We start from the raw sequence: 18,734 nt of genomic DNA, 5'->3' as shown, positions 1-18,734 counted from the left end.
ATTGCTATAGCCATTTCACCGATGAAAAAACTGGGAATCAGAGATATTAACCGATTAACCAACTGACCCAAGAACACACAACTGGCAAGTGGTTGAGCGACAATATAAATCTCAGAACTCTCTGACCTCCATAAGCAGAACGTTCTTATGATAAGAAAAACATAATCTTGAATCAAGCCATAAATAAACTGTGGTTGCTCAATCTGGGTAACACTATATGGGCCAAAACTAAAGGGTGATTTTAAAACAATCAGATTGATTCCCTGTGTGATCCTTAATATAATTATACTCCTCCAAAAACAATTTCCATAATATGAGCAATAACAGCATTACTAGAATAGTGACCTGGAAATCAACAATAGTCATTTCTATGTATATGTTTTAGTTTACTGATTCAAGCCTTAATCTCATTATTTCATAGTCTTAACTTCTAATTGCCTGGGCTAGGAAGAGGCTGAGAGTAAAATCTGTAATTCCTGAAGGTGAATCCAACAGACATTAGCTCTTGAGTGTTTTCCAAAAGGATGACTACAGCATTAATAGAGTAGGTACACCATGCTTGCCGAGCTAAAGGGGTAGCAGACAGTAAAGGCATCACTGAGAAACAGTTGAGTCAGTAGGCAAGCTCGCATCAGAAGAAGCCATTGAAGGCTTCCCTGGTGGCGCAGTGGTTGGGAGTCCGCCTGCCGATGCAGGGGACGCGGGTTCGTGCCCCGGTCCAGGAAGGTCCCACATGCCGCAGAGCGGCTAGGCCCGTGAGCCGTGGCCGCTGAGCCTGCGCGTCCGGAGCCTGTGCTCCACAACGGGAGAGGCCACAACAGTGAGAGGCCCGCGTACAGAAAACAAACAAACAAAAATACAGAAGAAGCCATTGCTGTGTTTTTATTCCATGACCGGTGGTCACTTTCCATGCGTGTAAGGTAAAACTAATAACTCCCAATTCACGCAGATATTATAAAGATCAAAAGAAAATACTATCAGTCATTGTCTGACTGGTAGCAAGCATTCAGTGTGAGTGTCTCCCCTTCTACCTCACTGAAGCTCACCCATGTCTTGTTCAGCAGGAAATACTCTCTGAGAGTAAAGACAAATGCAAAATATACAAATAGCTCATCTACACTGAAGAGTTGCCCTGCCCAGATTGAGAATTCCTATCAATCTGTGAGATTAGTATATTTATGGTCACTAATTTAGGGAAAACTGACAATGGAACCAAGGACTAGGGTGAAGAAAAGGGATGGTGTCTTGACAGAGTGGCTTCATCATTTTGTTCTAAGTGGTACAAAGTGGTATGATCTTCCTTCACAGCTGATATAACCACAATTAAATGGAAACATACATGCACTCCCTCACACATTTCAAATGTGAAACCGTGTGATCTGGTAACCACTCGGCGTGTGTGCCTGAACGCTATGCTACTGAGCCCCTTGGAGAAGGAACGACGTCAGCAGAAGACTTTGCTACAAAAGTTTTCGTTAAATACAAAGATGCCTCTCTTCTCTCCACTACGTCTCTCCAGATGTGTCTTCCCAGAGAAGGATCCAGCTTAAGGAGTGAGGGGGGAGGAAGAGACCGAACAAGAGACACATTAAGAGTGAGACCCAGAACAGATGACAGATATACACGGCTTCAGGAAGCACCCTTCTTCACATTTCCATTTCACACTTGGACGGCTGCAACATTTTTAGGAACCCTCCCACCCCCTACCCCACCTCCTGTAAACTTTTTATGTAACGTCGGCCTCTTAGTTGTGTGGGCACGATGAACATGATGGGTACGCCACTAGCACTCGCCCCGAGGAGGGACTGGCGAGGCCAGAGCTCGAGAGAATGATTGGCATCACGGAAACACACGTTTCCTAAGGTAAACTGCAATAGAAACATCAGACAGTAAGATACCGACTCTCAGACGTTTCGTGCAGGGGCTGAATATACCGTTGCTTCTGAAAAGACTGTGGACCAGGGACTGCCTGTCACAGTTCCTGATTCTCTGGTGGGCGGGATGGAGGTAGGAGTGACAGAGCCACACATCAGCCACAATGGACATGATGGATGAGCCAGAAAAACCAGGCAGCGAAGCCCAGCCTCTCCTGCGAATCCATTTGTTATTTCCGGTCTCTCTCTGTCTCTCTCATACTGCAGCTAATCAGTAGTGATAGATGAGGGTACGGATTCACTCCTTCCTTCAGGCACCCAATTGCATTTTCTCTCCTTTGTCAAAGGTCTCTCATCCATTTCTCAATGAGTCCTTTATTCAAATAAGAAAGGAGCAGAGCCTTCTCCTAAAATTGACTGTTGATGCAAGAGTCCTGGTGTGTTGAAAAAAAAAAAAGTAGGAAAGGAAGGCAGGATCAAAGGGTTTCATTGTTTGGCTCATAAAGGGACAGAGAGAAAGCATTTCCAGGAGGAGTGCACTGAGTAATTAGGGTTGAATGTTGAAAAGGAAGTTCAAATAAAAATGCAGCAAAATTAGAGGGCCGGGAGTAGCATGATTTGGCAAAAGTCTAGACCTCAGCCCTGTGTCCCTGTTTGAATTGGATGTAGTCATTCCAATTGACCTATTAAGGCAGCCCAGTCACAAGAGTGCCTGATGTTTACAGGACCTTGTCATTTGCATGGCTGTAATGACGACCCACTTAAATAGAAATGGACAAGTTGCCGGACATATCTCATTTTTATTTACCATCTTCAACAAGTATGAGCCAGTAAGTACAGCTGAAATTAAGACTCTGGCTGAGTCTGTGTAAATATGGTGGGGCCAGAACATTCAGTGCCTCACGTTGGCTGAGATTCATCTTTAGAACCAAGCCACATGGTGGATACTCAAAACATTGGACCCAGCATCTGCATGTGAGGCCAAAAAAGCCTCTCAAGAAACAGCTAGACTGGCTATTTTGGTCCTAATAGATTTGGCTGTGCACATGGGGATCATTTTTAACCATGAGATCTAAGGTCTGAGGATGGTGATGGTGCTGAAAATAATAACAGTGAGGACAAAAAGATCACCACGTTAATTATGACAACCACAATGGACACAGACTTGGAAAACAGGGTATATCAGGACCTCCTCTTCCTCAGTGAACTTTTCTAAATGGATTTAAAGAATTTAGTGGCCACCTTTCCTAAAAAGGGCTCTCGTTTATACCTCCAAACCTTAGAAAACAGTGCCTCCTCATAACTAAACTAAAATCTGTGACCTCTTTGCAAATCTGTCTTTTCAATAAACACTTCAGGACTCTGTGTCGCTACTGGACGGTAGTCTTCCCACATTAAAAGCAGGTGGTCGGGCTTCCCTGGTGGCGCAGTGGTTGAGAATCCGCCTGCTAATGCAGGGGTCACGGGTTCGTGTCCCGGTCCGGGAGGATCCCACGTGCCGCGGAGCGGCTGGGCCCGTGAGCCATGGCTGCTGAGGCTGTGCGTCCGGAGCCTGTGCTCCGCAACGGGAGGGGCCACGACAGTGAGAGGCCCGCGTACCACAAAAAAAAAAAAAAAAAAGGCAGGTGGTCTTCCATTTATACATAACCATTGTTAAATGAAACATGGAAAAATGATTTGGCCATCCTAACTGGCACCACCTTCTTCAGGTCACCTCATAAAAGCCGTACAGAGACGTCCCTTCTATATATGAATGTGTTGATATTATTATCAGATTATCAAGAAGACCGAATTTGCAAATGTTTTTATCTGAATAAAACTAAAATCCAGAAAACCATTTTTTATGTTCTTGCCTTGTACAAAATTAAAATATAAATTCTGGAATATGGAAATTACATAATACATCTGTTTATATATACATTATATTTGTATAATCATAATGTATGTCTTTTATCATAATAGGAATCCTGATGGTTAAATAGACAAAGATGCTAGGAATAGATACATGGTGTCCACTCATGCCTAGCACTATTTCTAAACTTAAATTGCATTGTTCCCTGTAGTATATAAAATACTCAACCTGGTTCCCCTGATAACTATGATACTTCTGTTCACTTCAACTGTCAATTTGGCAGCATTAATATTGCTTTAAAAATAATACTTTAAAAAATACACTGATCTTATTAGGAAAGTAATACTGGAAAAATCAATTCAGTACCATAAATTAGAAGAATGAATGAAGCCTTTTGGGAACTGAAATCATCAGCACCTGACTATCCCTTAGCCTAGAGTCAACATCATCTTCTTTACCCAGTTATCAAATAGGTGCTGCAAACATTACCCTGAAAATAGGTATGACTATGCAGTTGAAATAACTAGATAATGTTCCCTTCGGTACAGTTATTTAAATTGCTTCAGCAGCCACATTTTCAGCCCAAATTATTTTGTAGCAATCGACCTTTATAAAAGAGGAAAAAGAACCAACTATGAAGCTGACAATTTGATTACCACCTTAGACTATAATCCATGTTCATGAGTGACCTGGAACTCTCATATAAATTGACTCTTTAGATTGAGAACTCTATTTGTGTGTTTTTTTTCTTTCATTCAAGCCATAAATTTATAAACAGATAATTTAACATTCAGGTCCTTGACTGTCAAATGAGTTTCCAATTCTTAATTCAATGGATTAATATTCAACCCTAAATGTTGCTTTAATTACATAGAATACATTCTGAGAATTACTTCTATGGATGAGGTTTCAGGAATTGCTACCATGCAGCGATTTTCTTTCCTTGTTCTATCAGAGTGGCCCTCTCTCCTGGGAAGAGCAGATAACCTACCCAAGCAGCACCAACCTCTGAAGGCACCATCCCTCAGCTGTTGTACCCTGAAGGCACAAATGTTTGGCTAAGTATCGACATTTCCCCCTTCATCAATGCTAAAATTTAGCGCTGAGTTTCTACAATAAAGGTTTATGTGTTTGGCCTTTTTCTTATTAATCCTATTACGCTTGTCTTTATGAGCTCTCCTAGTTTCTTTCACTCCCTCCGGGGCTTAGCTGCAAATGAGATTTCTCATCTCAGTGTAAAATAACCCGAACATTTTTCTAGAAAATTAAATAAAAGTCCTCCACCCTGGCACTACATGCCTAGAATCCAATTTCTGGAACCGACGTCTCTCCCAACGCTTCACCGTCTTCTTGCCATCTCACTCTTCCTAGCACTGAGGAACATCTTTTTGCTTTTGTGTTCAGATGATCTACCACTGCAGGAAGGAAGAGAGGGCAGGGCGGCATGGTGAAAATAGGGCAGTGGAAGGCAGAACCCGGAAGTTCCGTGACCACGTTTCTGAAGACATCTCATGAGTAGGGGTCGAAGCCAGTTATCTCCTGCAGCTTATGCAGCTCGTAAGCTGCCTGTTCTCCTTTATACCTTTACACAGGTTCTGCTTCTCTCTGCCAGCCTATGCCGTGCTTTCAGTGTGAACTAGCCACAAAAAAAAAAAAAAAAAAAAAAAAAAAAAAAAATCCTTCAAAGCTTCTCCTTGAAAAGGCATTAGAATTTCTCAAGAAGAAGGCAACTCAGAGGGGAACAAAAAGTCCTGGGCACACACTGAAAGGTGTAGCCCTTTCAAGGAGGCTCAAGTACCAGAAGCTTCACATCTTAATGGAATTAGGTCTAATCACACAAGTCAACCAAATGTCAGACATCTCAGGAGCCCCTCAAAGCATTCCAGCCAGTGCATCCAGGTGTGATTAGAGGTAAAGAGAATTGTTAACTTTCTTTTTCTAATTCCAGGTAGAATCAATTTCTTATAAATACTAACAATTTTTAAAAACAGCAAAAGAAAATGACTTATTTAAATATTTTGCAGCACCTTGAGGATCGTGCTTCGATTTAGATGGCAGGTGCAATGTTAATAAAATGCAACTTTCGTAAGTTTTCCTTATGTATAAATTGGCAATGGATGGCAATGAATTATGCACATGAAAAATATCAAGTAAATCATAGTGTGGTGAAAAGTATGTTAGATCGTCATCCTAGATACATTCGGAGCCAAGTAGAGACTCCATATTTTTAGATTTCAGAAATTACTTTGGAGGAGATCTTTCATACCCTCTCAGCCTAATATTTTTAATCACTTAAAAAAAAAGAGGACAATCTCTACAGAGACACAAACACAAACTCTTTCACAGTAGGTACCGTCAGGTAGGAAGCAGCTAGGTGAAAGGTGGCAGGGCGTGTTCAGGACTGAAGTAAACCAGACTGTACCCTTACATCTAACCTAAAGACATTTATATACTCGAGCAGAATAATATAAAATTCATGGCAAACAACTTGAGGCTGCTGGCCACCTGTTAGGAAACCTTGGAAGCAAGGAAGCCTAAAGCTTCTAACATTCTATGATTCTACTATAACTTATTTCGTCTGGAATTGAGAAATGACTGGTGAACAGGGACTAGGTGATGTAAATATTAGACAGCCCTAAAAAGTTTCAATGGAATTAAAATAACCCACTAATATCGGGCAAGGCTTTCTAGATTCTTTTTCCTTGGGAGTTCAATCCAAAATTGTTGGATAATTGCAGGTTGGATTTTAAAAAAATGCTTCTTACTGCAAAGAATCCTCTTCTGTAGAAAACAGAATCTTACTGGGAAAAGTGTCATCATTAATTAGAAATATTCTAGCCATGATGACTTCATATGAAGGAGGCTGAATGTATATTTAATGCAAGTTATAAAAGAGGGGTTGACTGCAGATATGGAAGGCTCAGGAAGAGTACTTGGAAATATAAATGTGCATATATGCTACTGATATTTTCTATATCATACTATAAAGAAAGTGAAGTACATTGAGAATCCATTCTGGAGAAGCTGCTTTGTAACTGACCATGTTATACAGCAAACCTAGCATATTAAGCAGCAAATGTATTTGGATGACACAACTTCCAGAGAATTTGCTCAGGCAAATACATAGAGAATACATCAGGCCTAAAATTGAGGCAAGCCCAATCAATAGTAATCATTTTCAAAGCATCATAGCCAAAGTGTCTCTAGGCTTCATTGATGGAATGGCATAATTACATCACCTTCTGGAATTTCAAAGACAGTTTTTTTAAAAGGCTTAGATAAAAAAATATTTTATTGTCCCCTTCCTTTGGTATTTCTCCTAGAATGAACAAGAAGTCCCTAAGACTCCTGATGGATTTACAAAACGTTCAGTGATTACTGTACCGGCCTATCATGACTCTATGTCCCTTCACAGAACAGAAGACACTACGTTGATTTGGCCTCTGTATAAAAGAGAGGTCATATACTGCTCCTGGGTGAATCCCTACTTTCTATGTGCCAGCTCTCTGATGACAAGTAGAATATTCGGGAGCTTCTGGTCAACTGGCACACGAAATTGAACTGCTTTGCCCAACCTTTTTATAAGTCTTCTATCATCTGACCTTATCCTATCCACCTAAAGAAATCAGGATCAGGTTCTCACCTTCTGTGGTGCACAGCTAACTATAGCCCAAAGCCTTTCCTCACACACACTGTTCCTCTTGCTAATCATTTCCTTTCTTGTCCTTCACCCAATGAAATACCAGCCATCCTCTAGCTCAAGCTCAAGTTCACTCTCCCATGAAGGCTGAGCTCACAGCCCCAACCTCACCTGATCTCCCCAGCATTTCCACAGGACATAGAATTTACATGGCCCAAACTAACTATAAAGTATATTCTCTCTCTTTGAATATTTTAATCTTTTCTCCCCAAGTATATTGTGATCTCCTTGCCATCTGGGCTCACATTTTATAATCCTTTGAAATGTCTCACTGTGTTTAGTAGGACTCTAATTATATAGCAGGTTTTCAATATGAACTGAATGAAAAAAATGGTCACTGAACATGAAATGATGAATATTTTAGGAAACCGATGTTGCCAAACAATTAGAAAAGAATATGTCTGTTTATGGTAAGATATGGAGCTGTTCAACTTTTAAGAGATGTTAAAAGTATACAACTGGCTTGCTTGGAATGGCAGCGGTGTGAGAGCTGGCAGGCTGAGCCATCTTTGGACTGACGGACCCCTGGAACCTTTCCTAACTAGGGATGGTCACACCTCCTTAGAAAGGATTGATATGAGCAACTAAAATCAGAGTAGACTTAGAACTGTGAGGCAGCAACCACTGTCCCAGATATAGTTTACACTATATTGAGACACTCCTCTTTCTCTGATTGTAAAACACCTGGGAAATTAACAAAGCAAATATTAATAATAGATACGCAAGACCAAGGTCCTTTCTTGACTGAAGTAGAAAGTGAAAAGATCTGAACCCCTCACATTCCTCAAAATGAACCGTTACTCCTGTGTAGACACTAACATGACTCCTATTTCTTTTGTAATTATATCCAGTTCTGATAAAGGTTTCAAGGTTTATTACTCAGGTTTAAAACATACAACTGTACATTCACCAAATTCAGCAAAAGAACACAAGTACCAAAATAAACACATTTTAGGGTTTGCAAATAAAAATGTTTTAAAATTACGTTTCTGAACTTCCACCTTGCTTTGGAGAGAAAAAAATAAATAAATAGCACCTTCTTAGATTATGTGACCTCCTGGGTCTCTGTGTTAATGAAGCCTGGAGACTCCTCCTCTCACTGGGATGGCTATTTGCCTTCCTGCTGAATAAAGATTTCCTCAACATAATTATCATATGAGGAAGCCCTGATACTGAAACAAAAAGGATAAGGTGATATTGGTTAAGCCATCCCTAGGAGTGGGGGGGGGGGGGGTGCGTCTTTCAAATTTGCTGCTGCTAACATACAACCATCTTGAATAGAAGCCAGACCCCATTTAACTAATTTTACATTTAGGTATTAATAATGCACAATAAGCCATATCTGATGTGACAGATTACAATAAGTATTAAACCATTTGCCCATCCAATATACTGGATTAATCATGACACACCATGTGACAAAGACAATCCTCTCAATTTTTTTAAAAGAAAGCTAAGTGAATTGAAAGATAGACTAAACCCAATATTTCTCATTGGTATTAATGAAGCTGATTCCAGCTTCCCGTACTGCCTTGATAGGGAAAGAAGAAGAAATCTGGTTATTTCCTTCCTTCAATTCTCCTGCGTGCTCCCTCTAGCTCCTGAGTGAGAGGCAATGCTATCTTACAATCATTTCTGTGTTGGAGGCACTTTTCTCCATGAGTGCAGGGGGCTGAAAAGACCGCGCCTCAAAAATGCCAGAGGAAAAGCTAGTGTAGTCTGTCAGTGGTTTCACCCTTAAGAATATCCCCTATACTGGGTCTCACTAGAGGACTTCCACGGGAACAAATGGAAAATGAATCCTCAAGCATTCGAAGCAGTATCTAAAATGCTGCCCAGGGCTGTCAAAAGCAAAGCGTCTAACTGCTCACGCTGCAGCAGTGGGAAACAGTCTGGACACAATATCCTAAGCCTGTACCTTTTCTCCTTATACTCTGCTGTGGCTACACTGGAATTTGCCACTGAAACACCTACACGTGCACTTGAGCGCACGTGCCCCCTGTGGTCTTGGTCTCCAATGTTATCTTGCCACTCATGGCTGTATGTATAAAAATAGTTTGCTTATTTACAAAAGATATAGGCTACTTTCCAGTCTATTCGATATTTCTAGGAGAACTTAGCTATTTGGACAATGAAATAATAAAGTACACGCAGCTGCTTAGTCAAGGCTTCCCTACCTGTATATGAAATAGAAAAATATAAACAGTTTCCACAAGGCAAGTTTTAGAAACCCAAACACAGAAAGATACAAAAATATTCTTATTCTGTGTAATCTTGGACAATTTACCAGTCCTCTTTTTGACTCACTTCTCACTGACAAAATAAAGATATTAATAGTATTATATACATTTATCAATATTAAAAAGTGCTATCACAAAGTGAAGGTTCATAAATATTATCCATTATTAATACTATTGTGGTGAATAGACCCAAAGGTGACCCAATAATCCTGCCCACTGGTGTTCACACATTTGCATAATCCTCCTTCCTTGAGTTTAAGCAGAACCTGAGACTTGGTTCTAACAGATAGAACATGGTAAAAATGATGGGATGTCATTCCTGTGGTTAGGTTATATCACATAGCAAAGGTGATGAGAAATGTCACTTCCATGATTATGTCACATTATCTAAGACCCCATTTTAGGACACTGATGCTAGAGACTCCTCGGGGGCATGATGAAGCAAGCAGTCATGCTGGGAAAGCCCACATGGCAAGGAACTGCAGACGGCCACTAGGAAATGAGGGCAGCCTCCAGTCAATAGTCAGCAAAAGGCTGGGGCCCTCAGTACTCTGTAATGACCTAGATGGGCGGGATGGGGATGGGGGAGGGAGGTCCAAGAGGGAGGGGATATAGGTGTACATACAGCTGATTCACTTCATTGTACAGCAGAAAGTAACACAACATTGTGAAGCAATTATACTCCGATAAAAAAAAAGTCTTAAACAAACAAAAAGAAATGAATTCTGCCAACAACCTAAAAAAGCTTGAATGTGGTGGATTCTTTGCCAGTTGAGCCTCCAGAGAGAGCACAATCCATGCAGCAAAGTGATCGTAGTCTCTTGAGATCCAAAATAGGGGACCCAACTAAGCCAGGCCCAGTCTACTTAGCCACAGAAACTGTGAGATAATAAATGTGTTGTTCTAAGCTGCTACATCTGTGATGATTCATTACACAGCAATAGATAGCTAGTATAATGAAGGCAAAATGATAGGCAACATGAAAAACATTCTTCTTATATAAAGAAAACACTGCCTAAGACTTTTGAATAGATATTAAGCAGGGTTGAGAAATCTTGAATTCTCTTAAACATTTCACAGAACTTCAAGGTGGAAGGGATGCATCTTAGAAGTGATCTGGTCTAACCCCTCTCCTCCATCATCTTGCAAGTAAAACCTCCAGCCTCTAAAATGGTTATATAACTGGCTCAAAGGCATGTGACCAGCTAACTGTTGAGCTGGAACTTGAACCCAAGTCTTGTGCCCTAATGTTTCATATCACCACACTGTTGCCAAAGCTATCATTTCCCATTTTGGTGAGAATTTGTTGATTCTGTGTTAGTAGCATTTAAATCAAAGAGCAAAGGTCAATGCTGACTAGATCTTAGATGATCATTTGACTTAATAGTTATGTAACTTCATCTGCAGGTCACTTACTATCATTCTGATATGGTTGGTTTTCAAGGTAACATTGGATTGATGTGCTACTTGTCAAACTCCAACTAGAAGAAACACAGGAAAAATCCAGTAAATGCAGAGCAACCAAGGCTCTGTCAGAGAGTATAAAAGCATGAGATAAAGGGTAAAAGGTTCAGTTAATACATGAAAATGTCACCATACACTTGGGATCTTTGCCTGAAGGTTAAGTGTCACAGACTATTGTCAGATGGTGCCAGCAGCCAAAATGACTAAATCCACCTGGGTGATGAGTGTGGTAACAGATGCTATAATCACATTGCCTGTATGCTCAAGTCAGATGATGTGACCATATTACAGTCAGAATGTAATTCTGACAGCAATATTTTGTCCTAATTTTTATAGTGGTTGGTTAATCAGATTCTCCCTATCACAATTAAAAAGGTCCAACATGTCTCCATTTCCCCTCGACCAACATCTCCCCAGATGGAGATGTTCTGGATATCTAATGCACAACAATGTGACTAGTTAATACTGTATTGTATACTTGAAGTTTGCTAAAAGGGTCGATCCTAAATGTTCTCACCATGGGAAAAAAAAGAAAAAGGTGAGTATGTGAGGTGATACATATGTAAATTAGCTTAATTATGGTGATTATTTCACTATGTATGTGTATATCAAAACATCAACTTGCACTCATTAAACACATACATTTCTTTTTAATTGTCAATTATACCTTAACAAAGCTGGGTAAAAGGTTCAAGAGATATTATATCCAGACTACATTTGAAAATTTTTACATAGAATATATTTTTAAAATATAATTGGATATGTATTCTGACAACAGGGCAGCATTTTAGAACTCAGGATTATTCTGAGTGACATCGGTGTCATGTGTCTGTTTTTCCTTCTCTTCTAACTATTCCCTGTACTAGTTTGAATCACAATTATTTTACTTACTATCTGGGTAATTTTGAATAGTTATTTTACCATCCCAACTTTGAACCTCTTCATGTACATATATGCTTGCTGGAAGATGGTTTTCTGGTATAAATAGAGTCATATATATGTAAAATATTTAGCATAGTATTTATTGCATAAATTGTTGCCTTTGCCTTTTCTTCTAACTTGCCCCACGGAAAGCAACTTTCTATTTCCCTGAAGTCTTCTGGACCTTTGAACAGAAGAGCACAGCAATCCCAAACTTAATAAGGTATATTTACATTTTTTGTATAGAAGCATTTGCTATTATGGGAAAAGGTTCAAGTTCAATCTAGCTATGTCTTAAGGTTTATATGGTGCCTATATGGACAGCACTGAGTCAAGCATGGACCTACAATGTCTGTTTTGTCCAAGCATGGTAAAGGGCAAAGATCCATTCCCTGCTTTAAGACAGCCAACCTTTTAGCAAATGAAGGGGAAAATTGAATTTAAGTCAGAAAGGGGAAACAAATCCTCCTGTCCAGTAAATTTCTTTAATCAACAAAGTGGTTTTTCAAGACTCTCATTCAATCTCACAAAGCTTGCTAAGTCCCCCCCACACCCACCCAGGTACACAAGGTCACAGCAAGTTCTTATTTCAGAAAAATCCAGAATAGAACCTCTTAGGAAGAAAGATAGACAATTACACTGACAAAAGAATTTGCCAAAATAGCATAAAGGTGTTTAAAAATATTTAACATACTCTTATTTATCTTTAAATCAAGTTTAGAATAGAAACAGAGTCAATACAAAAGAAATATTATTAGTAGACTTGTCAACTATTAAGAACTGCACTTACTGTAATTCTCTGGCTCTCTCCCATGGTCCAACTATATGAATGTTTGAAAACAATAGGGTAAAAGCACATGTAATTTACCCAGTGATGTATCACAGCTTGCTCTGCTAGGAACGGTAAGTAAATGAGCAAACCTGTCAGTAAGCCCAGCATGAAATGAGGGTGGAGCTGGGATTACAAAGTAGTTATGTCGCATTCAAACACTTTAAGAAAAATACTGGTAATACACAAATTTAAGTCTGAAAAATAAAAAGCTTCTATTCACGTATTGTATTTTTTATCCTATTTTCTTTTTATACATTTCCTAATATTCTTTTTAGGTTTTCTTTTACACTGTGTCTGTACAATACTCAGACATTTGAATGAAGATTAAACTGATAATTTAAATATGTGAGTGTATTACCTATTCAACCCTAAGCATATGGATATTCTGAAATATCTTAATATTCAGAAATATCCAGCTATTTCATGACATTTAGAGGAAACAATCATGTATTAAACTAAAATTTAAACATCAGTATCATATACTTAAGTAAATACTTCTATTTGTACATTTACTTTTGAGGTTTTCTTTTTTTTCCATAAGCTAGTGGTCAATTTCCTACTTATAATTTATAATATATTTTTTAAAATTTTCTAGATTAAAAACTATCTTCTCCACCATTACCTTGATTCTCTTTTTAATTATTTTGGCAACTACTGTTTCCTCTTCTTTCCCTACTCTGCTTCCAGATCTTTTTCTCTAAATTTGTCCACTGAGTATGTTGTTTAGTCTCTTTCTCTTTTGGAAAAATCCTCCGAAAGCAGTATCTTCTTTCTATAACTGTTAGTGTAAGACTGGGAAGGAGAAAAAGGCAAAAGGGCATATACCTCTCAGCAATCAGTATTGCTGAGATCTTTAGGGGATGTTTCTCCCTTTTCTTTAGCAGGAAGTGAGGGTGGGGTGAGCATGACCAGGGCAGGCAACATTATGGCCCATCCACAGAGCTATACAATTGTTGTTTTGTTTCTCTTTTACATGCAGATGTAAGAGTTCCATAGACAGCAGAGGAGTTTACCTAGTCCATGGCCCAAAAGTAATGGGATTGCATCATTTATGTGACTTTTTAATAAACTAGCTGTTTGTTTATAGACCAAATAAACAGACATAAATCTATATTTTCTAATTGATTAGGTAATTAAACACAATTCATGAGTAAATGACTATTTTATATGAAGTGTGATTTCTGTAAACTTTATTTTTCAGAGTATGGCCTCCTCGCGTTAAACTTTCTTCAATGGATTTTCACAAACCTCCAGACTCTGAACCATAAATCAGAAATCTGTTCTTCTGGCCCAATGCTTGAAGAACACTCTGTGACTGTCAGATTTCTCTGCTAGCAGCTTTAGTTACCATAGCTTCTCAAGCCATTATTTTTTTTTTCATGTTCCCCCACAGAGAAATGTACAACAGACCCTCTGTTTTCTTTTCTGCTCCATCACTGATTTAAGTTTGACCTACAAAATACTAAAAGTTTAATTCTGAGTCAACTGCTCAGTGCATGTTTAAGGGAGAGGTGAGTTCACTCGACATGCATGTTGGCTAAGTCTACACATGTAAAATGAAGAGAAGGCATGAGACAGCATCTAGACATATTAAGGCAAAACCATATGTCTGAACCATCTTGAGGACTGAGGCCAGACTTCGTAAAATGTTACTTTTGGGTAGGACTAAAATGCATATGGATTTTCCATTCCACTTTGCATGAGAAGAGGAAACCTATGATAATGATTTGCTTGTATCTATTACTCTTTCTTTATAGAACTCAAAAAGTTTAAAAGACACTGTTTAATCATGTCAAGTATGTTCTTTTTTATTTTACTTCTGTCTCAATTGTCACTCAAACTTTTAAAAACTGTAAAATTAATTTTTCATTAAATTGATTGTGACACTAGACTTAAAGTAGTAAAATTCCACAGTAGTAAAAATATAGAAGACATTAGTAGAAGTTCATTGTATAATCAGAGCCAGTCCTGCTGGGTACACTGGTGACCTAAATATTAGTATGCCTCTATCTCCTAGTCAGCATTTTACTTGGTGATTTCTCTTAAACCCCTAACACACACACATGCTTATACACAGGTACACACACACACACCTCTCTAGTACTTATGCCTTAGGCTCTCTGAATTTCTGCATCCCAATTAAAACAAAGGGATAAATTAGGAGTTTGGGATTAACATATACACACTACTATATATAAAATAAACAGCAAGGATCTACTATGGATGGATGGATGGATAGATGGATAGATAGACAGATAGATAGATAAACGGAATCACTTTATATATATATATATGTGTATATATACATATATATATAAATAAACTGAATCACTTTGTTGTACAACTGAAATAATACAACATTGCAAATCAACTATACTCCAATAAAAAAGCACTGTTCTAAAAAAATTAAAAGTAAAATGTAAATAATGTGAAAAAATTTAAAAGGTGATTTCATAATGAAAAATAAAAACAAAGTTCAGGAAAATGTTTTGATAAATCCACTAACACTGAGGTTAAATGGCTGATAATATTTAACTCACTTTACTAGGGTAAACTCTTAGGCATCTCCAAATCTGGTTTTAAAAATGTTAGTATAGGGTGAAATGTAGATAGGAATTTTTCAGGTGCTTAAGATAATATCACTTATCTTTTCCATCTTAGATCCAGGTATTTGCTCAGAGTTTAATTTGTTTTGAGCAATGTAAAAGTCTTTATGCTATACCTTTATAAAAGAGATTATGATGACTTAATCTCTAAATAAGTAATCATACATCCTCATTGATGTCTGTAATTTCTAATACTTCATTAATAATACCTTGTTTCACTCTAAAGAGTACCCTATATTGGACAATAAATTAAATGTCAACCTATGAATAAGAGAAAAATTTAGTTGCTATATGTAGTCATCAGATGCCTTTCCCCACCCTCTTGCTCTCTCTTGCATAAAAATGGGAGTTTTTTTGAGGAAGTGTCTCACACCTCTCATATCACTTCTTATAACCATAGAATCCCTTCCCATTTTCTTCCCTGGTTACTACACTCTTTCATCTAGTGCTAGATATTCTCACCTCTCATTTCCTCCTCTTAGTCCCAAACAACCAAGGGGAAATAAAAGGCAGGCAAAGAGGTTCCCAGAGAAGACTTGGCCCTAAGAAACTCTAAAGTAACTCAAAACTTAACAGGCATTTTGTTCCTACCCTATACTGTTTGGCACCAAGTATTCTACTCCCAAACAAATCTGCTTTCAAAAAAGTATCCAATACAAATAAATTTTCTTATCACTGTCCAGTTAAGTACCAGACACTGTCTATAAGTAAATGAGGGTGGAGTTCATAGTTGTGTGGAATGTAATAAGAGCTTCAAAAGGTATATATGTATATATAAACATATTTAAATAATGTTATTGGTAAAGGTTATCAGTTATTACTCTCCAAGTATACCCATATTTGGTTACTTCTGTGCCAATTAAAATAACATTTGAAGAGTAAGAAAGACCTTTAATTTTCAGCTTATTCTATTTTCTACTGCTTTGATTTAATACAGGAGAAGTTAGAGAAAGTAAGGAAGTACTTTAAGGCTGATGTCAAAAGCTGGGGAGAAGCATTTTCTATTCCTTACTATAAATAGTCACAAGTGAGGAGAAAAGATAAAGTAAACCAAGGTATAGTTCTATTCCTTAATATTCAGGCAAGCTTACCTCGTCCTGAAACACTTCTAAAGGTAGACAAGGGAATCCCAGCCAAATCACTGTTTCATCCCAAGAAGCTATACATGCTGACCATAATAATACCAGGCATAAGACACCTGCCATTTCCATTGTACCTTACAAATTGTATCTGAGTCTATTTCTACATCCTCTTGGTTGGTCCCAAATGGGGACCAACTATCACCTTATTTGTAAACCCTCTACTGAGAGTAGAAATCCTCTAAATTTTATTTACCCTTAGTGAATGACCTTTCTGATGTTATGAATCATATGTAAAATTACTAATTGTCAACAACTGGAAAAGAGACACCTCAAGTTTCCACCCCCCACCCAAAAAAAAGATGGAGTGCTTTCAGCTCTACAGAATAGTGCAGGTTCCAGGATAGGAAGGGGTAAACATTTAGGGAAAATCATATGGGGACATCAGAACCTGAGAGGACAACTATAACACATAGATTTGGCAGAAAGGATGCAGAGAAGTGGGCATTCTTTCATTTATCTATTAGTTATTGAGTATTCTATGCTCAGCATTTTTCTAGATGATGGGGATTCACCAGTGAATAAGATTGGCACAGATCCACGGGAAGAGTCAGACAACAAAAATAATGTCAGGGGGCAATAAATTCTATGAAGACACTAAACAAGAAAGATAGGATAAAAAGTGCTGGAGTCATGTTGATTAGTTGGTTAAAAAAGACCTCTCAGAAGGTGGTATTTGAGTTGAAACCAAAATGACAAAAAAAGAATCAGTCATAAGAAGATCCAGGTACAGACTTCCCTGGTGGCACAGTGGTTAATAATCCACCTGCCAATGCCGGGGACATGGGTTCGAGCCATGGTCAGGGAAGATCCCACATGCCGTGGAGCAACTAAGCAGCCTGTGTGCCACAACTACTAAGCCTGCGCTCTAGAGCCCACGAGCCACAACTACTGAGCCCACATGCCACAACTACTGAAGCCCGTGGGCCTAGAGCCCGTGCTCCACAACTAAAGAAGCCACCACAATGAGGAGCCTGTGCACTGCAACAAAGAGTAGCCCCCCCGCTCACCACAACTAGAGAAAGCCCACACGCAGCAACAGACCCAACGCAGCCAAAAATAAATAATTTTTTTTTTTTTTAAATGAAGATCCAGGTAAGTATTTAGGGCAGAAAAACAAACTGCAGAAAAAAAAAAAGAGGATGCAGGATACATAGGGGTCCAAACACAGGAATCCTTCGTAGACGTTGACCATTCTTGGCATCTAAACAGACCCAGCTAGATCAAGGGCCTTTATTAGGTTCAGTATACTAAGATGAACAAAACTAGTTGCCTAAACTTTACATTGCCAAGTCTAAGAAAAACAAAAGCAAAACAAAACAAGAAGTTAAATTATTCTGATTGCCTTTTAAAAGACTGACTTGAAGACTTAATTCAAAGAGATCTGGACAGATAAGGATATGGACTGATTTTGAGGCTATCACTAACTGGAGCAAATGTCAAACCCTTGGGTAGCAGCAGGAAGCAGTGTTTTGACTGCTCTTCAGGAGAAAGAGCTCCAGCTAGACCCCATCCCCTGGATGACCCTAGGTTTCCCATCTGCCTCCTTTCTGACCACTTTCTCCTCCCAGGACTTTTCTCACTCTTTCATTCTCTAGCAGGCTGCTCTAACGTTTCTCTTTTCTCCAGGCCTACTCATGCCCCACCAAGCTTGTTTGCCATAAAGGTTTACTATTTACATATTCAGGAACTTTTGAATACAACTGTTTTACAGTAGTTTTCTTTCCAAAAGATTGTTTTTATCCATATCAGCAAAATAGACTATATAAGGGCTGTCAGGAGGATTTGGAAATAGTCTTGTTATACAAAACCAGATGTTAAAATGGCATTTGTGAAAACTGAATTTTACCTGTGTAGAATTTATTATGCATTCTTTCTTCATATAATATTATCTTATTTTCTCATTTTTATACGTGTTCTTTTACTGAATGGGTATATTCAAATGCAGTCGACTACAGGCTACCAAAAGATTTAATTCATCCATTACTTTCGAGTTATACTCCTCCAAAAGAAGAAATATATTTCTAATTGTTTGCTACTGACATTTATTGCCCAGCACAGATGAAAAGAACCCACTTTTTGGTCCTGACGTATGTGACTGCTTAT

Source organism: Kogia breviceps, chromosome 5, assembly GCF_026419965.1.
Source record: "Kogia breviceps isolate mKogBre1 chromosome 5, mKogBre1 haplotype 1, whole genome shotgun sequence".
Classification (NCBI taxonomy): domain Eukaryota; kingdom Metazoa; phylum Chordata; class Mammalia; order Artiodactyla; family Physeteridae; genus Kogia; species Kogia breviceps.
This window is presented reverse-complemented; position numbering follows the sequence as displayed.